This window comes from Pristiophorus japonicus, chromosome 21, assembly GCF_044704955.1.
Source record: "Pristiophorus japonicus isolate sPriJap1 chromosome 21, sPriJap1.hap1, whole genome shotgun sequence".
NCBI classification, from domain to species: Eukaryota; Metazoa; Chordata; class Chondrichthyes; family Pristiophoridae; genus Pristiophorus; species Pristiophorus japonicus.
Genome location: NC_091997.1, coordinates 34,123,807 through 34,146,950, shown reverse-complemented (window position 1 = coordinate 34,146,950; position 23,144 = coordinate 34,123,807). Strand labels below are relative to the sequence as shown.

At 48.2% G+C, this 23,144-nt stretch overlaps 1 protein-coding gene across 5 annotated transcripts in view; it reads left to right on the top strand.

The window, feature by feature from the left end:
• Window positions 1-23,144, top strand: part of LOC139233915 (sorting nexin-11-like) — a 368,480-nt gene that overhangs the window by 40,526 nt on the left and 304,810 nt on the right. The gene's annotated exons all lie outside the window — the stretch shown is intronic.

Genomic DNA, 23,144 nt, shown 5'->3' with positions numbered 1-23,144 from the left:
TGAAGAACAGGAGGCAGCCATTCAGCCCTTTGAGCCTGGTCGGCCATTTAATTAGATCCATGGCTGGATCTGCACTTCCAACTCCATCTACCCACCTTTGATCCATATCAACTAACGCCCGGCACCCACAGACATTTGGGGATAGAGTTCCAGATTATAACATAAGAACATAAGAAATAGGAGCAGGAGTCAGCCATTTGGCCCCTCGAGCCTGCTCCGCCATTCAATAAGATCCTGGCTGATCTGATCTTGGCCTCAACTCCACATCCCTGCCCGCTGCCCATAACCCTTGACTCCCTTATCGTTCAAAAATCTGTCTATCTCTGCCTTAAATATATTCAAAAACCCAGCCTCCACAGCTCCCTCGGGCAGAGATTTCCAAAGATTCACGGCCCTCTGAGAGGAGAAATTCCTCCTCCTCTGTCTTAAATGGGCGACCCCTTATTCTGAAACTATGTCCCCTAGTTCTAGATTCCCCCATAGGGGGAAACATCCTCTCTGCATCTACCCTGTCAAACCCCCTCAGAATCTTATACGTTTCAATAAGATCACCTCTCATTCTTCTAAACTCCAGTATCACATTGCTGTTTGTGGGATCTTGCTGTGTGCAGATTGGCTGCCACGTTTCCCACATTACAACAGTGACTACACTCCAAAAGTATTTCATTGGCTGATAAAGTGCTTTGAGACGTCCTGAGGTCGTGAAGGTGCAAGTTTTTTCTTTTTTTTCCCGCACTGGTTGGCCGAATGCTTCAAGTTTCATTGAAACTCTGCCATGTGAACGTACCTTTGTAAAACTGACTTCTCCTCTTGGGCGTGGAGTCCTCCCTCGCCTGCCCTCCGTACTGGTTGCAAGAAAGTTCTGCTGCCGGATCGAAGGAGTGTGACCCTGGGAGCTCGCTGTACGAGCTTCGTAAGGGCCGCTGAGCCCCCAGCTGCTGAAGCACTTGTGCCAATGTCTGCTTCCCTGAGAGAGAGAAGAATGCATCAAATAGTTCATATTTTTCTCTTCTCCCTTCACTTTCCTATCTCAATGCTGCTGATTTAAACTGAGCCACGGCTGAACCACAGGAGAAAGGCTTACAGTTTACTGTAAGCGGGTCTGTACAGTGACCATACCTTTGTAAGAAGCAATGCTTTGGCTCTGATGCTCTTTGGACAGAAACTCTTCCTCTTGCAATATCCGCTCATGCCTGTTGCGCACAGCAATGGTGCGATAAATTGGGGTCTTGGTCCTCATGATCTCCTCCGAGGGATTGTCTGAGGGATTGTGTCTGTGGTCTGGCAACTCTTCCGGCCCTGTCAGACAGAACACAATTACATTTGAATGGTGGTTGTCTACAGGTGGGTGAATTACTGCCCATTCTACCTGAATTTTTCCCTCGACAATGGTGACCAGCCGAGAATATTAACACTTGGGAATTTCGTCTTTCCAGCTTCCTTCTCTTTCCCTCTCCTCTCCTGAGGGAGCTGACTCTTTCTGAGGTACACTTTCACAGGCATCAGCGTCCCTCTGCTACCTTACTCAAATCACCAATTCTTCACTTTTGAGCCAGACAGCGAGTATTGGCGTTCACAGCCAAATCCAGTCCTTCCCTCACAAGGCAATTGCACACCCACAGGCTTTGAGAGAGGTCACTGGAAAGCAGAAGTAGGAATCTGTGCTAATTTTTGCTTTCCACAGCCTGGAAAACTGTGTTAACCTAGTTTGTAGGGATCCCCACCATTTATCTATCTCTCCATCTCTCCATCCACCCATCCCTCCCTCTCTCCCTCCATCCCTCCATCCATATAAGCTTTGGATCAGTGGCAGCACTCTTGCTCTCAGTCCGAAGGTTGTGGAGCCCCAAACGAGAGCCTGGAACATAATCTAAGCTGACAGGTGAATGCAGTAGTGAGGGAGTGCTGTCCTTTAGATGAGACTTTGAACCGTCTGCCCTGTCAGGTGGAATGCAAGATGACATGGCAAAGATAATTCGAGGCTCCTTTTCTCTGTCTCCAGCCACCTCCTGCAACCTCTCTACCCTGCCCCCCTCACCTACCTTGCCCCCTCATCACTAACAAATGCCAGGAACTCATGGATGTCTTTGTCATCAAGACAGAGACCCTTCGTTCAGCTGTCTCTGCTGTTTTCCTCCTCCTTGCGCACCGAGCCAAACCTCTGCCCATCTGATGCTGAAACCCTCACTCATGCCTTTGTTACCCCCAGACTCGATTACTCCACCGCTTTCCTGGGCAACCTCCCATTTCCACCTTCTGTAGACTTCAGTTCATCCAAAGCTCTGCTGCCTGTATCCTGTTGTCACCCACGTCCTGCTCATCCAACCCACCCGACCTCATTGACCAAGTTGGCTCCTAGTCCCCATCAAAAGCCTGTTTTTAAAATTCTCATCCTCCCATGACCTTGCCCCTCCCTATCTCTGTAAACTACTCCATCCCTACAACCCTCGGAACTCTCTGTGCCTCTGACTCTGACTCCTTGTGCAGTCCCCTCCTCCTTTTGCCCGACTAGTGGGGGTCATTTTTTCTGTCCCCAAACACAGTATTACCCTCCCTAAACCTCCACCTCCTTCAAGACCCTCCTTAAAACCCTCTTTGGCCAAGTTCTTGATCACCGCTTCTAATCTCTCGTTCTTTGGCCAACCGTCTGCGTTTCTGTTACGCTTCTGTGATGCACCTTGGGACATCTTTCTATGTTGAGGGCACTATATAACTGCACATTGTTGCTGGTGCATTTTCCTAGTTGGCATATTGACAGTATCTGAGGCCTCTGGTTTATCCTGTGGATGAAAACGTCAAATTCCACTTCAATAGATGGAAATTCTGGGGTTTTTATTAGTGTTGAGGATTGATTTCATGATTCCGACACGTTTCCCTATGAACACAGTGACCTTGGTTCTAAGGAGCTGCTAATCCCGAGAAGTCACTATTCCCACATTAGAATCACAGAATGGTCACAGCACAGAAGGAGGCCATTCGGCCCGTCGAGCCCGTGCCAGCTCTCTGCAGGAGCACCTCAGCCAGTCCCATTCCACCGCCCTTTCCCCGTAGCCCTGCAATTTTTTTTCCTTCAGGTACTTATCCAACTCCCTTTTGAAAGCCATGATTGAATCTGCCTCCACCACCCTCTCAGGCAGCGCATTCCAGATCCTAACCACTCGCTGCATAAAAAGGTTTTTCCTCATGTCGCCTTTGGTTCTTCTGCCAATCACCTTAAATCTGTGTCCTCTGGTTCTCGGTCCTTCCACCAATGGGAACAGTTTCTCTCGATCTACTCTGTCCAGACCCCTCACGATTTTGAACACCTCGATCAAATCTTCTCTCAACCGTCTCTGCTCTAAGGTGAACAACCCCAGTTTCTCCAGTCTATCAACGTAATTGAAGTCCCTCATCCCTGGAACCATTCTTGTAAATTTTTTCCGCACCCTCTCCAAGGCCTTCATATCCTTCCTAAAGTGCGGTGCCCAGAATTGGACACAATACTTCAGTTGAGGCCGAACCAGTGTTTTATACAGGTTCATCATAACTTCCTTGCTTTTGTAATTCAAACAAGCCAAAACACTGAGCTTATTAACAGGAGACAATGAATGAGCAGAAACAGTGAGAGAGCTCTGATCGATAGTTAGGGCTGAGCTGCTCTGAGTACAGAGAGGTAGACAAAAAGACCTCACCTCTGTAGAACGAGTAACTGTGTCCAGACTGTTGAGGGCTCTCTTCCTGCTTGATTCGTTTTGCAGTGTGATGGGTGCTTGCTGCATGAAGAATAGCAGGCTGCGTTAATGTGGCTTCATCGGATGAGGTGTCCGACGAGTCTGAGGTAAACTGCTGATCCTGCTGGTCTGAAGGAATTTTTGGTAGAAATAAAAAGTGGTTGACTGCCACAAGCTTTAGAAAGTTCAAAGAGCCCATAATGACTCCTTCAAAATTAAGATCATACAGGTGTCAGCTGTGGCTCAGTGGGTAGCACTCTCACCTCTGACTGGGTTCGTCGCATTCCAAAATCCAGGCCGACATTTGTGTACAGTACTGAGGGAGCGCCGCACTATCGGACGGGCAGTACTGAGGGAGCGCTGCACTGTCGGAGGGTCACTATTGATGGAGCACTGCACTGTCGGAGGGGCAGTGATGAGGGAGCGCCGCACTGTCGGAGGAGTGGTACTGAGGGAGCGCCGCACTGTCGGAGGGGCAATACTGAGGGAGCGCTGCACTATTGGAAGGGCAGTACTGAGGGAGCGCTGCACTGTCGGAGGGGCAGTATTGAGGGAGCGCTGCACTGTCGGAGGGATGGTACTGAGGGAGCGCTGCACTGTCGGAGGGGCGGTAATGAGGGAGCGCCGCACTGTCGGAGGGATGGTACTGAGGGAGCGCTGCACTGTTGGAGGGGTGATACTGAGGGAGCGCCGCACTATCGGAGGGTCAATACTGAGAGAGCGCTGCACTATTGGAAGGGCAGTACTGAGGGAGCGGCGCATTGTCGGAGGGTCAGTACTGAGAGAGCGCCGCATTGTTGGAGGGTCAGTACTGATGGAGCGCTGCACTGTTGGAGCGGCAGTACTGATGGAGCGCCGCACTGTCGGAGGGGCAGTACTGAGGGAGCGCTGCACTGTCGGAGGGGCGGTACTGAGGGAGCGCCGCATTGTCGGAAGGGCAGTACTGAGGGAGCGCCGCACTGTCGGAAGGGCAGTACTGAGGGAGTGCCGCACTGTCGGAAGGGCAGTACTGAGGGAGCGCCGCACTGTTGGAGGTGCCGTCTTTTAGATGAGACATTAAACTGAGGCCCTGTCTGCCCTCTCAGGTGGACGTAAAAAATCCCATGTCACTATTTTGAAGAAGAGCAAGTGAGTTAATCCCGGTGTCCTGGGGCCAATATTTATCCCCCAATCAACAAAGCAAAAATGGATAATCTGGCCATTATCACATTGCTCTTTGTGGGAGTTTGCGGTGTGCAAATTGGCTGCCGAGTTTCCCACATTACAACAGTGACTACACTTTTTTTTTTAAGTACTTCACTGGCTGTAAAGCGCTTTGAGACGTCCAGTGGTCATAAAAGGCGCTATATAAATCCAAATCTTTCTTGGAAACTGGAATCATACAGGGGCATCATTCATCCTCTGATACCGCACCCAGGTGCTGTTCTTCACGTGTGAATCTAGACGAAAATCAGCAGGCTATTGAACTCAAAGGGGCGTCGCAGCTGAACATGATCCTGTTCCCATCTGACACATGCCCATGCACACACCAGGAGGCGTCCCTGAACGTCGGTCACGATTGAGAAACCCCAGTTGATTGTTTTTTCCCACCCCACTTCCTCCATCTTCGAAGCACACTGAGGCCAATTTCTACGTCCCACAGCTGAGATCAGCTTAGCGCAGACCAGGCACCAAAAATGCCAGCTTGTTCTGTGTGACCCAGTTCCACATCTCGCCGCACTTCGTGTTGTTTCAAAATTCTCATCCTTATTTTCAAATCCCTCCATGGCCCTCGCCCCTCACTATCTCTGTAATCTCCTCCAGCCCCACAACCCCCCCCCCCGAGATATCTGTGCTCCTCTAATTCTGCCCTCCTGAGCATCCCTGATTATAATCGCTCAACCATTGGTGGCCGTGCCTTCTGTTACCTGGGCCCCAAGCTCTGGAACTCGCCCCGCCCCCCCCCCCCCCCACCTCTAAACTGTAAAGTCCTGTCCCCTCAGTACAGATTCACACGAGGCATGTAGTGAAGTCAAGGTCACTCTGGACCTGCACCTTTATTTCACAGCTCTGGAATGCTGCACTTGCCTGAGACCTGTCCTTATATACTTGTCTCTTGCAAGTGCACCCCTGGTGGTAAGATATGCTGGTGGTTACAGGTCATATCTTATTACAGTCATGTGTAGCATGTTAGGATACAGTTATATATAATAATGTAAGATACATGACATCACCCTCCCCCAAGGTCTTATTGTCTTTATAGGTTCAGGTGGTCTAGGCTCTCGCGTGGAGCGTCTGAGTTGTGGTTCAGTTGTTTGCCTTGGTGTCTGTTTTTCTTTGGGTGTGGTTGCTGGTATCTCGCCTGGGCTGTCTGTTTCGATTGGTGTGATTGTTGTTGACTCACCTGGGCTGTCCGTTGGGATTGCCCTTTCCTCAGGTTGTTCCCTCTGTCTGTCCACCAGGTGTGGTGCGAGTTCCACATTGTAGTCTGCCTCTGGTTTCCGCAGTGTTGTTGGTAAGTTTGCTTTTGACTTGGTCTACATGCCTCCGGCAGGTTTTGCCATTATCCATTTGTACTACCAGTAGCCTGTTTCCTTCCTTGCCCGTTACTGTCCCTGCACGCCATTTGGGACCCCTGCCATAGTTTAGTACAAACACTTTGTCCCCTATCTCATTCCATCTCCCCCTCGAATTTCTGTCATGGTACTGTCAGCTTACAGCACTTTGCCTCAACGATTTTGTGCATGTCTGGGAGGATTAATGAGAGCCTTGTTTTTAAAGTCCTTTTCATCAACAGTTGCGCGGGGGGGATCCCAGTCAATGAGTGCGGACAGGCGATCCTGCAGCGTGGGACCTTAGATTTTAAGCATGTCTTCTTTAATGATTTGCACTGCTCTCTCCGCCTGGCCGTTGGAGGCCGGCTTGAATGATGCCGTCTTGACGTGATTTATGCCGTGGTCAATTATAAAGTCTTGGAATTCTGCGCTGGTGAAGCACGGACCATTGTCACTGACCAATATGTCAGGGATTCTGTGCGTTGCAAACGTGGTTGCGAGGCTCTCCACAGTGGTGGAGGTTGTGCTCGAGTTTAAAATGGTGCATTCGATCCACTTTGAAAATGCATCTACAACTACGAGGAACATTTTGCCCATGAATAGGCCTGCATAGTCTACGTGCACCAGCGACCACGGTTTGGTAGGCCAGGGCCTGGGGCTCAGTGGAGCATTGCTGAGTTGGGCACAAATGGTGCACCTTTGGACGCAGAGCTCCAAGTCCGCCTACCTGATCCAACCACTTTAGTACTTCCTCCAAATTACGGAGATGGGAGTCGGTGTCCCTGCCCGTGATAAGTATGTCGTCTTGAAATACAACCGTCCCCGGGATGGACTTGAGCAGACTCTCCATGTTGCGCTGGAATATGGCAGCTGCCGACCTGATGCCGAATGGGCATCGATTGTACATGAAAAGGCCTCGATATGTGTTGATGGTGGTGAGTAGCTTGGATTCCTCGGTCAATTCTTGCGTCATATTGCGTCTAATTTTGAGAAAAGTTTACCTCCAGCCAATGTGGCAAATAAGTCCTCCGCTTTGGGCAGCGGGTACCGGTCCTGTAGAAAGACTCTGTTTATGATAGATTTGTAGTCCCCACAGATTCGTACGGATCCATCAGGCTTCATGACTGGGACGATGGGACTTGCCCAGTCGCTAGATTCCACAGGTGATATAATGCCTTCCCGCAGAACCTGTCTAGTTCGTGTTCAATCTTTTCCCTCATCACATAGGGTACAGCTCTGGCCTTGTGATGGACCAATCTAGCATCCTGTGTGATGTAGATTTTGACTTTGGCACCTTTGAAAGTGCCCACACCTGGCTGAAAGAGATATTCAAATCGCTTTATAACTGTTGAGCAGGAGGTCCGTTCCTCTAATGACATGGCATGGACATCACCCCATTTCCAGTTTAGTTTTGCCAGCCAGCTTCTCCCCAGCAGTGCTGGGGGGGTCTCCAGGGACAATCCACAGGGGAAGTCGGTTTACTGTCCCTTTGTGTGTGACAGAGAGCATGACGCTGCCGAGGACTGGTACGATTTCTTTGGTATAGGTCCTTAGTTTGGTGTCGACCCTTGTGAGTTTTGGTCTGTCTCTTTTATGCGGCCATAGTTATTCAAATTGTTGAGCGCCCATGAGAGATTGACTCGCTCCCGTATCCAGCTCCATGTTGACAAATATCCCGTTGAGTAGGACCCGCATCATTATAGGAGGCGTCCTGTTGTAGGAGCAGCGGCCATTGATCGTGTTGACCCGCTGTACATCGGTGTCCCGGGTACTGTTCCCACCATCTTCTGGTCCGCTTTCCGACCCATCCAATTCGTATACCAGCCGAGCTGCCGTTTTTTTGCACATGCAGGCCAAATGCCCTGTATATTCACAATTTCTGCGAACAGCCTGCTGAAATCGACATCCCCTTGACGAGTGCCCACCCCCACACCTCCAGCACAGATCTGTTCCATTGTTCAAAGTGTTCCCAAAGAATGAGCTGCGTCTGGCTGATCTCTCTTGAGCTTCTCTCAGTTTGTAGTTGATTGCTCGCATTGTGGGTTGATGAGGTGTGAACGGCCGTTCCTGTGGCCCTTGATGGCTTCTGCCTGCTGTCGAGAGACTGTTCTCCCGGTTTTGTCTGTGTGTGGGGGTAGCAGCTTGTTTAGTGCTGTGAACTTCTTGTTCCGATATTTCATTAGTTGTTGTACCTGCATTGTAAATCAACCTCGTTTCTTCTTCCCCAACCAAGAATGTCTGTGCAACCAGTGCTGCTGCCTCTAAGGTCAGGTTCTTGGTCTCTATGAGCTTTCGGAATATGCCTGCGTGGCCTATTCTTTCAATGAAAAAGTCTCTCAGCATTTCTCTCCTCAGTTCATCGGAGAACTCACATAAACTAGCCAACCTCCGAAGTTCCGCCACGAAGTCGGGTATGCTCTGGCCCACACAGTGTCTGTAGTTGTAGAACCTGTGTCTGGCCATGTGTAGGCTACTCGCTGGCTTCAGGTGGTCTCTTACCAGTGTGCTCAATTCTTCAAACGACTTGCTTGCTGGTTTCTCGGGTGCTGACAGATCCTTCATTAAAGCATATGTTTTCGAGCCACAGCTGGTTAAGAGATGGGCTCTTCTCTTGTCTGCCGTATCGTCACCTAACCAGTCTTTGGTTACAAAGCTTTGCTGGAGCCTTTCTATAAAGTCCTCCCAATTGTCTCCCGCATTGTACTTTTCATCTGATCCATTGTTCGCTATTTTGTGGATTCTGTAATCCCATAACTTGTCGTCACTGTAAAGTCCTGTCCCCTCAGTACAGATTCACACGAGGCATGTAGTGAAGTCAAGGTCACTCTGGACCTGCACCTTTATTTCACAGCTCTGGAATGCTGCACTTGCCTGAGACCTATCCTTATATACCTGTCTCTTGCAAGTGCACCCCTGGTGGTAAGGTATGCTGGTGGTTACAGGTCATATCTTATTACAGTCATGTATAGCATGTTAGGATACAGTTATATATAATAATGTAAGATACACGACATCACCCTTATTTTCAAATCCCTCCATGGCCCTCGCCCCTCCCTATCTCTGTAATCTCCTCCAGCCCCACAACCCCCCCCGCGAGATATCTGCGCTCCTCTAATTCTGCCCACTTGAGCATCCATGATTATAATCACTCAACCATTGGTGGCCGTGCCTTCTGTTGCCTGGGCCCCAAGCTCTGGAACTCCCCCCCCCCCCCCCCCCCACCCCTAAATCTCTCCGCCTCTCTACCTCTCTTTCCTCCTTCAAGATGCTCCTTAAAACCTACCTCTTTGACCAAGCTTTTGGTCACTAGCACTAATTTCTACTTAAGTGTCTCGGTGTCGCGTTTTATCGCATAATACTCCTGTGAAGCGCCTTGGGATGTTTCACTATGTTAAAGGCATTATATAAATACAAGTTGTTGTTGTGAGCCATTGACAGTCATTTTCTGTTATCGTTTACTCTTGATGTTGGGTGCAAATTAATTTTTTTTAGAAGGAATTAAATTAACTCCAGCAATGACCTGAAGAGATGTCCTGCCCCTCCCATCGTCTGTGCACCCACGAGTCAGCAAGCAGTTATTGCTCATCCTGATCCAAGTCCTGCAGGGACGGGGCCCAGTTTAACACCTGACCTCACATTTGCCATGTACTTTAGAGAGAGGTCAGAAACTCTCCTGCCAGCGATTTGCTTGTTGAATGGGAAGCTCTTACCTTTGTAAAACTGATAGGTGTGGCTGCGAGAATCTTCCTCTGTCTTGACTCGCTCGCCCGTGCTCTGGCTGCCTGTTACTGGAGTCTCGTTCGAGGTCCCGGGCATTTCTCGTTGACTTCGCAGATCTAACGGTGCTGGGAAGGTGCAGTTACAAGGGATAAACACATGCAGTTTCATGAAGCGGTGTTGTATCCACAACAACTTGCATTTATATAGCGCCTTTACTGTACTAAAACGTCCCAAATGCTCTTCACAGGACTGTTACCAAACAGAAATTTGACACCGAGCCTCATAAGGAGCTACTAGGGCAGGTGATCAAAAGCTCGGTCAAAGAGGTAAGTTTCAAGGGACGTCTTAAAGGTGGAGAGGTGTAAGGAGGGAATTCCGAGTCCTCGACAGCTGAAGGCATGGCTGCCAATGGTGGAAGGAATGAATCGGGGATGGACTGGAGGCCAGAATTGGAGTAGCGCAGAGATCTAAGGGTTTTAGGGCTGGAGGAGGTCACAGAGATAGGAAGGGGCGAGGAGGACATGGAAGGATTTGAACACGAGGACAAGAATTTGAAACTTGAAAAAGGTCAGCGAGCACGGGGCGATGGGTGAACGGGACTTGGTGCGAGTTAGAATACGGGCAGCAGAGTTTTTGATGAACTCAAGTTTACGGAGGATGCAAGGTGGGAGGCTGGCCAGGAGTGCGTTGGAATAGTCGAGTCTAGAGGTAACAACGGCATGTGCACATACACGTTACTCTCAGTCCTGAAAGGCAGGTATGTAGAGATCTGCAGAGTAGGAATTCATTCTCAATCCTGACCCATTCAAACTCCACTTGAGCACATCAACATAAGAAATCGGAGCAGGAGTAGGCCATTTGGCCCCTCGAGCCTGCTCCACTATTCAATAAGATCATGGCTGATCTGATCATGGACTTAGCTCCACTTCCCTGACCGCTCCCCATAACCCTTTATTCCCTTATCGCTCAAAAATCTGTCTATCTCCGCCTTAAATATATTCAATGACCTAGCCTCAACAGCTCTCTGGATCAGAGAATTCCACAGATTTACAATCCTCTGAGAGAAGCAATTTCACCTCATCTCAGTTTTAAATGGGCGGCCCCTTATTCTGAGACTGTGTCCCCTAGTTTTAGTTTCCCCTATGAGTGGAAATAGCCTCTCTGCATCCACCTTGTCGAGCCCCTCATTATCTTATATGTTTTGATAAGATCATCTCTCATTCTTCTGGATTCCAATGAGTATAGACCCAACCTATCTTCATAAGTCAACCCCCCTCATCTCCGGAATCAACCGAGTGAACTTTCTCTGAACAGCCTCCAATGCAAGTATATCCTTCCTTAAATACGGAGACCAAAATTGTACGCAGTACTCCAGGTGTGGCCTCACCAATACCCTGTACAGTTGTAGCAGGACTTCTCTGCTCTTATACTCTATTCCCCCTTGCAACAAAGGACAATATTCCATTTGCCTTCCTGATTACTTGCTGTACCTGCATACTAACTTTTTGTGTTTCTTGCACAAGGACCCCCAGGTTCCTCTGTACTGCAGCACTTTGCAATTTTTCTCCACTTAAATTATAATTTGCTTTTCTATTTTTCTGTAAAAAGTGGATAACCTCACATTTTACCACATTATACTCCATCTGCCAAATTTTTGTCCACTCACTTAGCCTGTCTATATCCCTTTGCATATTTTTTGTGTCCTCCTCACAATTTGCTTTGCCACCCATCTTTGTATCATCAGCAAACGTGGCTACATTACACTCGGTCCTTTCATCCAAGTCATTAATGTAGATTGTAAATAGTTCAGGCCCCAGCACCAAAATCTGCGGCACCCCACTAGTTACTGTTTGCCAACCGGATAATTACCCATTTATCCCGACACTCTGTTTTCTGTTAGATAGCCAATCCTCTATCCATGCTAATATATTACCCCCAACCCCGTGAACTTTTACCTTGTGCAGTAATATTTTATGTGGCACCTTATCGAATGCCTTCTGGAAATCCGAATATACCACATCCACTGGTTCCCTCTATCCACCCTGCTCGTTACATCCTCAAAGAACTCCAGCAAATTTATCAAACATGATTTCCCTTTCATAAAACTGTGCTGACTCTGCTTGATTGAATTCTGCTTTTCCAAATGTCCTGCTACTGCTTCCTTAATAATGGCTCAGAGAGACGCTATACTTTGGATTGAACCAAGGCCATGTCTGTCAGTCCTGCTTTTGCAGGGATGGATGGTGAAGGTCCCAGGGCACTGTTTCCCCAGAGCTGGCTAACATACCTCCCACAGCCAACAACACCAACTAACAGATAAACTGATCATTCATCTCATTGCTATTTGTGGGATCTTGCATGCAAAGTGCCTGCCATGTTTGTCTTCATAACAGCGATTGCAATTCGGAGTAACTTAAGGTATGTGGCGTACATTGGTATGTTTCTGTGATTATACTCTGTATAAATGCAAGTCTTCATTCCCTCCCTCCTTTTCCTTCTCTTTCCATCCTTCGTAACTACCTTTCCCTTCCTTCCTTTGCTTCACTCCACCCTCTCTTCCATCCTTTCCCTTCTATTTTTACTTCTTTTCTCCTTTCCTTTCCCTTTATCCCTCCCTTCCTTTCTTTCCCCCCTTCTGCGTCCTTCCCTTCTCATTCCCCTCTTCCCCTTTCCATCCATCCCATCCCATCCCTTCTCATCCATTTCCTTCCCATCCTTCTATTATCCTGATCCAAAGCTACATATTTTGAAAGGAGCTCTTGAAATTGAAAGAGGATCTCTCTAGCATTGTTATATGACTAATACTTTATTTAATGCCTGGAGGAGAGATTAATCCTGGGATGTTCCAGTTCCATATTGCTGAATGGTACCCCAAAGCAGTTACCCACCCCTTCCGATGGTCTCGTTACTTGTCCCTGCTGAAGGTGTCAATTCATACTGGCTATTCTTCATATGCCAACAGCCAACACAGACAATGAGTGCTGGCACTCTATTCAAATGCAAAGCGCATCACAGATCACAGGCAAGCCGGATCATGTCCCTACCCCATGTTCTGGCTTCTTGAGCATCCCTTTTATAATCGCACAACCATAGGTGGCCGTGTCTTCAGCTGCCTGGGCCCCAAGCTCTGGAAGTCCCTCCCTATACCTCTCCGCCTCTCTACCTCTTTCCATCTTTAAGACACTCCTTAAAACCCACCTCTTTGACCAAGCTTTTGCTCACCTGCGCTAATTTCTTCTTGTGTGGCTCGGTGTCAAATTTATTTGTTTTGTCTTAAAACACTCCTGTGATGCGTGTTGGGACATTTTACTACGTTAAAGGCGCTATATAAATACCAATTGTTGTTCAGACACATGCCCTCATAGCAGCGGCTGCGAGCTAGTGATCAGGAGCAAAGACCCGGGTTGATTTCCTCCTCCCAAACCCAGGACCACTGAAGCCAATTGTGACACAACTACTGCCTGGGATCATCTAACTTAGCCCAGAACAGGGTTTGAGCCTGGACCCTTTCTACTCTGTGTGGCTCATACACATAACACTGACTCCTTTAACTGGCCATGTAAACAGGGGAGGGGGGGCGGGAGGAGGGAGTAGTGAGTGAAAAATCGTCGCATTATTTCTTGATTAAACTTGCAGCGATAACACGGCAATCGTTAATCATCTAACGTGGATGTCATTCTGCATTAGCACAATGGAAATTGACAGCAATCGCTGGCACAGAAGCTGACTTAGAACTGAACCAATGCCCCCCCTCCCCACCCCAAATAAAATTGAAGCTATGTAGTTGAAAACACCAGCCGATTCCAAGGAGCGATTACAAACTGTGTAATCTAATCTGAGAGTTCAGATGACTGTTATAAACTGCTCTTGCTGTGCTCTCCTGTTTCGAAATGTCATTTGACACCCCCGCCCCCGATTAGATTAATGCCTTGTAAACACTCCCAAGTACCTATTTTTCTCCATTTAAGAGGTCTGTGTACTGATCGCACAGCCCAGCTGGGAAATTTATCATTTTGTGTCTCGCACAATGTATGGTGAGGGAGTGGCTGTGCTAAGAGACACAGCATCGGTGAAGTTACATAAAACGTGCCCACTGTACATTACGGGGGGCGGGGGGTTGCTACCGATACATTGAGGTTCATTATTGGAATTAGAAGCGAATTAAACCCGTTTACTGTCTGCCCTCGTTCCTCAACCATGTCTCTTGTTGCAAAAATCAAGAGTAATCGCGAAATAGGGAGATCCATGGAACAAAATTCAATTTACTGAAGGTTAATGTGGATATTAGAGGGGTTAAGGCTTTAGTCCCCACTCCCGAAAACCTGGGGGTTAAAATGATGGGGGTTGGGGGGGTGGGGTCAGGAGGGGGAATGTCGGGAACGGTGATCGTTTTTTCTTCTCTCCAACCCGAATCTATCGCTCTGCCCCATCGGAGATCAGCTCACCCAGCACAGCCCGGAGTTGGAGTCTGGGACCGAACTGGACCGTGAGCTTCACTCTACTCACTGGGTGAACTCGTTGAACTGACCCGGGGAGTCCTGCTCTTGAGGGTTTTGGTTAATTCAGAACGCACTCTGAGCACTGCGCACAGTTCTGTTCTCCATTTTATACAAAAAATACAGACGCACTGGAGAAGGTTTACAAAGATAATACCAGGACTGAGATGTTATAACCATCGGGAAAGATTAAACAGGCTGGAGCTCTTTTCTCTAGGGGTGACTTGATAAATTATGAAGGGGTTTGATAGGGTAGACGTAGAGAAAGTGTTTCCACTTCTGGGGGATCCAAAACTAAAGACCATAAATATAAAATAGTCACTAATAAATCCAACAGAGAATTAAGAAGGAACTTCTTTGTCCAACGTGGTGAGAATGTGGAAACTCGCTGCCACAGGGAGTGGCTGAGGTGAATAATGTAGATGCATTAAGGGGCAGCTGGATAAGTAGATCAGGGAGAAAGGATTAGGTGGATATGCTGATGGGGGCGCAGGGGATGGGAGGAGGCTGGTGTGGAGCATAAACCCCGGCATGGACCCGTGGGGCCGAATGGCCTGTTTCTGTGCTGTACACGATGTAATTTCTTTATCATCAGCAAAGCAGATGATGAGAGCTCAGTCCCTGACCCCTGACCCCGGGCTCTGGCAACGTGCTCTGGTTGCTCTTGGCAATGCTGCCCCAAGTAGCACCCACCTGTGTAAAACTGGCAGCTGTGGCCTGGCTGCGGGAAGACCTCCTCTTGCTTGATTCGCTTGGGTTTATGCTGAGTGGCCACATCTTGCTGGACCAGGGGGCGCGCTGCTGGCATCTCGTCGGAGGAGCTGTCGGACGACCCAGCTCCCGCCGCCCGCCACTGCCCACGCTGACCACTGGGCACCGGTGGGAACACGGCTGCGCCTGGAACGAAAGTGGATCGGTCAGCGGCCAGACCGTGGGGTGCAAAGATATTCACTTGGGCCACGGCAAGATTGGTGTTCCAACCACAGCCAAACAAAGCAAAGGGTAGATAGAGAGAGAAATTATTTCCTCTTGTCGCCACAACAAGGTGACATAAAGAAAGATTTGCATTTATATAGTGCCTTTTACAACCACCGGACGACTCAAAGCACTTTACAGCCAATGGATGTACACTGTAATCACTGTTGTAATATAGGAAAACCTTAAAATTTGGAGTGAGGCCGTTCAGGGATGATGTCGGGATGCATTTCTTCACACAAAAGGGAGCGGGAATCTGGAACTCTCTTCCCCCAAAAGGCTGTTGAGGCTGGGCATCAATTGGAAGTTTCAAAACTGAGATTGGAAGATTTTTGTTGGTCAAGGGTATTAAGGGATCTGGAACCAAGGTGGGATGATGGAGTGAAGATACAGATCAGCCATTATCTAATGGAATAGCGGAACAGGCTTGCTCGAGGTGCTGAATGGCCTCCCCCGTTCCGATGTTCCTACTCACTCTGTACTGGACACTTACAGTTATCTGGTGTCAGCTAGGGCAACAGCTGGGCTGCTGCACTTAACCTCAAGCATTCTTGGGCTGGATTCAGGAACCAGTCTCGAGGGGCTGAAGGGCTTCCTCCTGTTGCTGAAGGTTATACCTGCCAGGGACAGAGCTGCAGAATCTCCAGACACACTGCTCTGGCATTTGCCCACATTAAAAAAAGAAAGACTTGCATTTATATAGCGCCTTTCATGACCACCGGACATCTCAAAGCGCTTTACAGCCAATTATGTATTTTTGGAGTGTAGTCACTGTTGTAATGTGGGAAACACGGCAGTCAATTTGCACACAGCAAGCTCCCACAAACAGCAATGTGATCATGATCAGATAATCTGTTTTTTGTTATGTTGATTGAGGGATAAATATTGGCCAGGGCACCGGGGCTAACTCCCCTGTTCTTATTCGAAATAGTGCTATGGGATCGTTTACATCCACCTGAGAGAGCAGACGTGGCCTCGGTTTAAAATCTCATCCGAAAGACAGCAGCTCCAACCGTGCAGCACTCCCTCAGTACTGCCCCTCCGACAGTGCAGCATTCCCTCAGTACTGCTCCCTCCGACAGTGCGGCGCTCCCTCAGTACTGCACTGGGAGCATCAGCCTAGATGCTTTTTGTGCTTAAGTCCCTGGAGTGGGACTCGAACCCACAACCTTCTGACTCAGAGGCGAGTATGCTGCCCACTGAGCCACGGCTGACATAGGAATGAGAAACCTCTTTCCCATGGCCACCATCTGAGGGGCCGCTCCTCATTGTGAGCCTGGACAGTGAACGGGGGGGGCATCGCGCTCAAACCCAACCTTGTCCTCGGCTGATGTCCACATCCAGCAGGAGTCATTGAGAGCTGTGGACACCCTGAGGCCAGTTTTCGCTTGGCACAGACTAGCGATTGAATCTGGGACCTTCCTGGGCTGTATAGCTCAGTGCCATGTCGAGTATTCACCCACATAGCCATTAGTGAGAGGTCCTCCTCCCTAGTTTTTTTTCTGTATCTTACAAAATTCTGCTTTTTAAACAAACATTCTTCCTGTTAACCACTGTTGGCAATGGAATGCAAAGAATCACATTTCCTACAATCATTAAATTAACAATTTCCATTTGAAGTTTAAATAATTTATCATTTTGGTGGTAGGTGGGTTGGTTGTAGATTGAAATAATGAAGCCACCCTTGTTTTGGGACAGTAAGACCCACCTGTATAAAACTGTGGATCCTGCTCCTCCTGGTCCGCTCCCTCTGCTGGCGGATCGTGGGAGTCTTCCTCTGCTTCATCCAGCGGCTGTGCTGCTGCACCCTCTCCGTAGTAGTCTGGGACAGGCTGCCCATCTTGCAGGTAGAGAGATGGAGGCACAAACACAGGGAAACCTGAAACGCCCGATACATATACACATTAATATTTGTGTTTCTTCTCTCCTTTCAATCTGATCTCCTGTCCTGATCATAGAATCATTGAAATTTACAGCACGAAAGGAGGCCATTTCGGCCCATCGCGTCTCTGCCGGCCGACCAAGAGCCTAATCCCACTTTCCAGCCCTTGCTCCGTAGCCCTGTAGGTTATGGCACTTCAAGGTACACATCCAAGTACTTTTTAAATATGGTGAGAGTTTCTGCCTCTACCACCCTTTCAGGCAGTGAGTTCCAGACCCCCACCACACTCTGGGTGAAGAAATTTCCCCTCTAAACCTCCTACCAATTACTTTAAATCTATTTCCCCTGGTTGTTGACCCCTCTGCTAAGAGAAATAGGTTCGTCCTATCCACTCTATCTGGGCCCCTCATAATTTTATACACCTCAATAAGATCTCCCCTCAGCCTCCTCTGTTCCAAAGAAAACAACCCCAGCCTATCCATTTGCTGACTACAGCAACATGCATTTATATAGCGCCTTTAAGGTAGTAAAAGGCGCTTCGCAGGAGCGTTAGCAAACATAATTTGACATCGAGCCACATAAGGAGATATTAGGACAGATGGTCAAAGAGGCAGGTTTTAAGGAGCGACATAAAGGAGGCGAGAGAGGTAGAGTGGTGGAGAGGTTTAGGGAGGGAATTCCAGAGATTAGGGCCCAGGCAGCTGAAGGCATGGCCACCAGTGGTGGAGCGAAGAAAATCAGGAATATGTAAGAGGCCAGAATTGGAGGAGCGCAGAGATCTCGGTCGGTGGGGTGGGGGGGGGGGGAGTTGTAGGGCTCTAGGAGGTTACAGAGATAGGGAGGGGCTGAGGCCATGGGGGATTTGAAAGCAAGGCCGAGAATTCTAAAATTCGAGGTATTGCTGGACCGGGAGTCAATGTAGGCCAGCGAGCACAGGGGGTGATGGGTGAGCGGGACTCGGTGCGAGTTAGGACACGGGCAGCAGGAATTTTGGATGAGCTCAAGTTTGCGGGGGGTGGAAGGTGGGAGGCCAGCCAGAAGAGCTTTTGGAATAGTCAAGTCTGGAAATAATGAATTGCATGGATGAGAGTTACAAATGCCAGCAGCCAAATCAGGCCACTAGACCAAAACACTAAAGGGGAAATTTTACCAGAAGGACCCCTTTAAAGAGGGATGATTGTTTGAACCTAAGATAAGTTCTCTACTCCCTTGGAATCCAACTGTGATTTGTGTGCCTGCCTTTACTGCATAGCCTGGCTGATTATTCCAGCCATTTATCACCCGCTACGTGATGAAGTTCCTTCTGCAATCCGACCAAAATTTATTTTTCCCGAGTTTCAAATTTGACCTCTGCTTCTATCATCCTGCCGTATTGTAAAGTAATATTTAGGATTTTCCTTATCTAAGCAATTCAATACTTTATATACTGCAACTAAATCCCCCTTAACCGTCGTCTCTTTAGACTGTAGTGACTGAGCTTCCCTAAATCTTTCCCCATAACTCATTCTCCTTAGTCCTGCAATCATTCGCATCACTCTGTTTTTAAAGGGCATCCTTTTATAAAGTGAGGAATAAATCAAACCGTAACCATGAACGACGTTACAAACAGAAGCCAGGGAAGCCTATTTGGCTTATCTAGCCTGCTTCGTGTGTGATTATTCCAACGGGTTCCCGCCCCCCCCCAATTCCTCCAACTATCTGCTGACCTTGCGTAAACTTGAGGTGATCCAAAACTCGGCTGCCCGTGTCCTAACTCGCACTGTCCCGCTCACCCATCACCCCCTGTGCTCGCTGACCTATATTGGCTTCCGGTTAACATAGAACATGAAACATAGAAATTTACAGCGCAGAAGGAGGCCATTTTGGCCCATTGTGTCCGCGCCGGCCGACAAAGAGCCACATGGCTCTCAGTCAGCAGCCCTGAAGGTTACATATAAACCTATGAACAATGAACAATGGCGGAAAGGTAAAAAGCATCTGACCCAATCAGTCCGCCCCACACAACTGTGATACCCCATGCATCGCAACATTTTACACTCCACCCCAACTGGAGCCATGCGATCTCCTGGGAGAGGCAAAAAAACAGATAAAATGCCTCAATTTCAAAATTCTCTTCCTCGTTTTCAAATCCTTCCACAGCCTTGCCCTTCCCTATTTCTGTAATCTCCTCCAGCCCTTCAACCTCCCGAGATATCTGCGCTCCTCTAATTCTGCCCTCCTGAGCATCCCTGATTGTAAGAACATAAGAAATAGGGCCCCTCGAGCCTGCTCCGCCATTTTTTACGATCTTGGCTGATCCGATCCACTTCCCTGCCCGCTCCCCATAACTCCTTCTTCCCTTATCGGTAAAGATACTGTCTATCTCCGTCTTAAATTTATTCAATGTCCCAGCTTCCACAGCTCTCTGAGGCAGTGAATTCCACAGATTTACAACCCTCTGAGAAAAGAAATGTCTCCTCGTCTCAGTTTTAAATGGGCGGCCCCTTATTCTAAGATTATGCCCCCTAGTTCTAGTCTCCCCCATCACATTTCCTCTGCATCCACCTTGTCAAGCCCCCTCATAATCTTATATGTTTCAATAAGATCAGCCCTCAGTCTTCTGAATTCCAAAGAGTAGAGGCCCAACCTACTCAACCTTTCCTCATAAGTCAATCCCTTCATCTGTGGAATCAACCTAGTGAACCTTCTCTGAACTGCTTCCAAAGCAAGTCTATCCTTTCCTAAATATGGAAACCAAAACTGCACGCAGAATTCCAGGTGTGGCCTTACCAATACCCTGTAAAACTGTAGCAAGACTTCCCTGCTTTTATACTCCATCCCCTTTGCAATAAAGGCCAAGATTCCATTGGCCTTCCTGATCACTTGCTGTACCTGCATACTAACCTTTTGTGTTTCATGCACAAGTACCCCCAGGTCCCGCTGTACTGCAGCACTTTGCAATAACTGCTAAACCATTGGTGGCTGTGCCTTCTGTTGCCTCAAGCTCTGGAACTCCCTGCCTAAACCTCTCCACCTCTCTACCTCTCTACCTCTCTTTCCTCCTACAAGGTGCACCTTAAAACATACCTCTTTAACCAAGCTTTTCATCATCTGCCTTAATTTCTTCTTTTGTGGCTCAGTGTCAAATTTAGCTGTTTTGTCTTGTAACACGGCTGTGAAGCACCTTGGGACGTTTTACTACGTTAATGGCGCTATATAAGTAAAAGTTGTTGTTGATGATGATCAAGCTTTTGGCTACCTGCCCAAATTTCTACTTACTCGGTGTCAAATTTTCATCACATAATACTCCTGTGAAGCGCCTTGGGACGTTTCACCATGTTAAAGGTGCTATATAAATACAAGTTGTTGTTGATGATCCCTTGTCTGCAATGCTGCCTGTGGTTGAATATTCTGTGGGACACTCATTGTCAAAGCTCACACTGTTCATTTGGATGAGATGGTGAGGAAGACTCTGGAACTGTGCCCAGCAAGGAGTCAGGAGAGAAGAACAGGTTTGAGAGAAGAACAGGTTTGCGAGAAAAATTGGCAAGTAAAATGTGTTTTGAGTACTGATATTAACAGTGACGGATCAAGCAACTGTCGTTGTTAAGTCAGAAACAGTTACCACACTTGCTATTTGAACATAAGAAATTTTTGTTGGGTAAGGGTATCAAGGGATATGGAACCAAGGCGGGTAGATGGAGTTCAGATACAGACCAGCCATGATCTAACTGAATGGCGGAACAGGCTCGAGGGGCCAAATGGCCGCCTCCTATTCCTATGTAGGTAATATTATGCGGTGTTCACCAGGAACTGTCCCAGAAAACACCACATAAGAACCTAAGAAACAGGAGCAGGGGTAGACCATTCGGCTCTTCGAGTCTGCTCCACCATTCAATAAGATCAAGGCTGATCTTCGACCTTAACCCTACCTTCGCACCCAATCCCCATATCCCATGGTTCCCTTAGTATCCAATATTGAGGTGACACAGTTGGGTTGGAGCACTCCAGGGTTAAAGGCAAAGGGTTCACAAATTCCTGGGAGGTAAATCTTGGGCATTGTCCCTGACCCCATTAGAACTTAATCCGTTTTCTCAACCGATATTAGTGCAGCTTCTTTTAAAGGTGTCAGTTGACCCTGATTCAACTCCCTTCTCTCGGAGTTCTACATAAAAGAAGAAAGACTTGGATTTATACAGTGCCTTTCACAATCTCAGGATGTCCCAAATCGCTTATCAGCTGTGGCACACTCGCCTCTGAGTCAGTAGGTTGTGGGTTCAAGGCCCACTTCAGGGACTTGACCACATAAAGCTAGGCTAATACTCTAGTGCAGTATTGAGGAAGTGCCGCACTGTTGGAGGTGCCGTCTTTCGGATGAGCTGTTAAACCGAGGCCCCGTCTGCTCTCTCAGGTGGGCATAAAAGATCCCATGGCACTATTTTGAAGAAGAGCAGGAGAGTTATCCCCGGTGTCCTGGGGCCAATATTTATCCCTCAACCAACATAATAAAAACAGATTATCTGGTCATTATCACATTGCTGTTTGTGGGAGTTTGCTGTGCGTAAATTGGCTGCCGCGTTTTCCACATTACAACAGTGACTACACTCCAAAAATATTTCATTGGCTGTAAAGCTCTTTGAGAAGTCTGGTCGTTGTGAAAGACGCTATATAAATGCAAGTCTTTCTTTCTTTTTACAGCTAGTGAAGTACTTTTGAAGTGTAGTCACTGTTAGAATGTAGGAAACGTGGTAGCCAATTTGCATACAGCAAGCTCCCACAAACAGCAATGTGATAAATGATCTGTTTGTAGTGATGTTCTTTGAGGGATAAATATTGGTCAGGATACTGGAGAGAACTCCGCTGCTCTTCGAAATAGTGCCACGGGATCTTTTATATCCACCTGAGCGGGCAGACGGGGCCTCGATTTTGCATCTCATCCAAAAGACATCACCTCTAACAGTGCAGCGCTCCCTCAGCACTGCACTGGAGTGTCAGCATAGATTATATGCTCAAGTCCCTGGAGTGGGACTTGAACCCATGACCTTCTGACTCAGAGGCGAGAGAGTGCTGCCCACTGCGCCATAGCTATACAGAGAGGATGAGCAGAAGAACGTAAAAAATCAGCCAGGGTTCCTGTTCCTGATCACTGTCCAGGGACCCGTGGGTTAGAGAGAGGGGAAATCAGCCAGGGTTCCTGCTCCTGATCACTGCCCAGTGACCCGTGGGTTAGAGAGAGGGGAAATCAGCCAGGGTTCCTGCTCCTGATCACTGCCCAGTGACCCCCAGGGTTAGAGAGAGGGGAAATCAGCCAGGGTTCCTGCTCCTGATCACTGCCCAGTGACCCGTGGGTTAGAGAGAGGGGAAATCAGCCAGGGTTCTTGCTCCTGATCACTGCCCAGTGACCCCCTGGGTTAGAGAGAGGAGGAAATCAGCTTACATTCACTGGAATTTAGAAGAATGAGAAGGGATCTCATAGAAACATATAAAATTCTGATGGGATTGGACAGGTTAGATGCAGGAAGAATGTTCCCTATGTTGGGGAAGTCCAGAACCAGGGGTCGCAGTCTAAGGATAAGGTGTAAGCCATTTAGAACCGAAATGAGGAAAAACTTCTTCACTCAGAGAGTGGTTAACCTGTGGAATTCTCTACCACCGAAAGTTGTTGAGGCCAGTTCATTAGATATATTCAAAAGGGAGTTAGATATGGCCCTTACGGCTAAAGAGATCAAGGGGTATGGAGAGAAAGCAGGAATGGGGTACTGAAGTTGCCTGATCAGCCATGATCATATTGAATGGTGGTGCAGGCTCGAAGGGCCGAATGGCCTGCTCCTGCACATATTTTCTATGT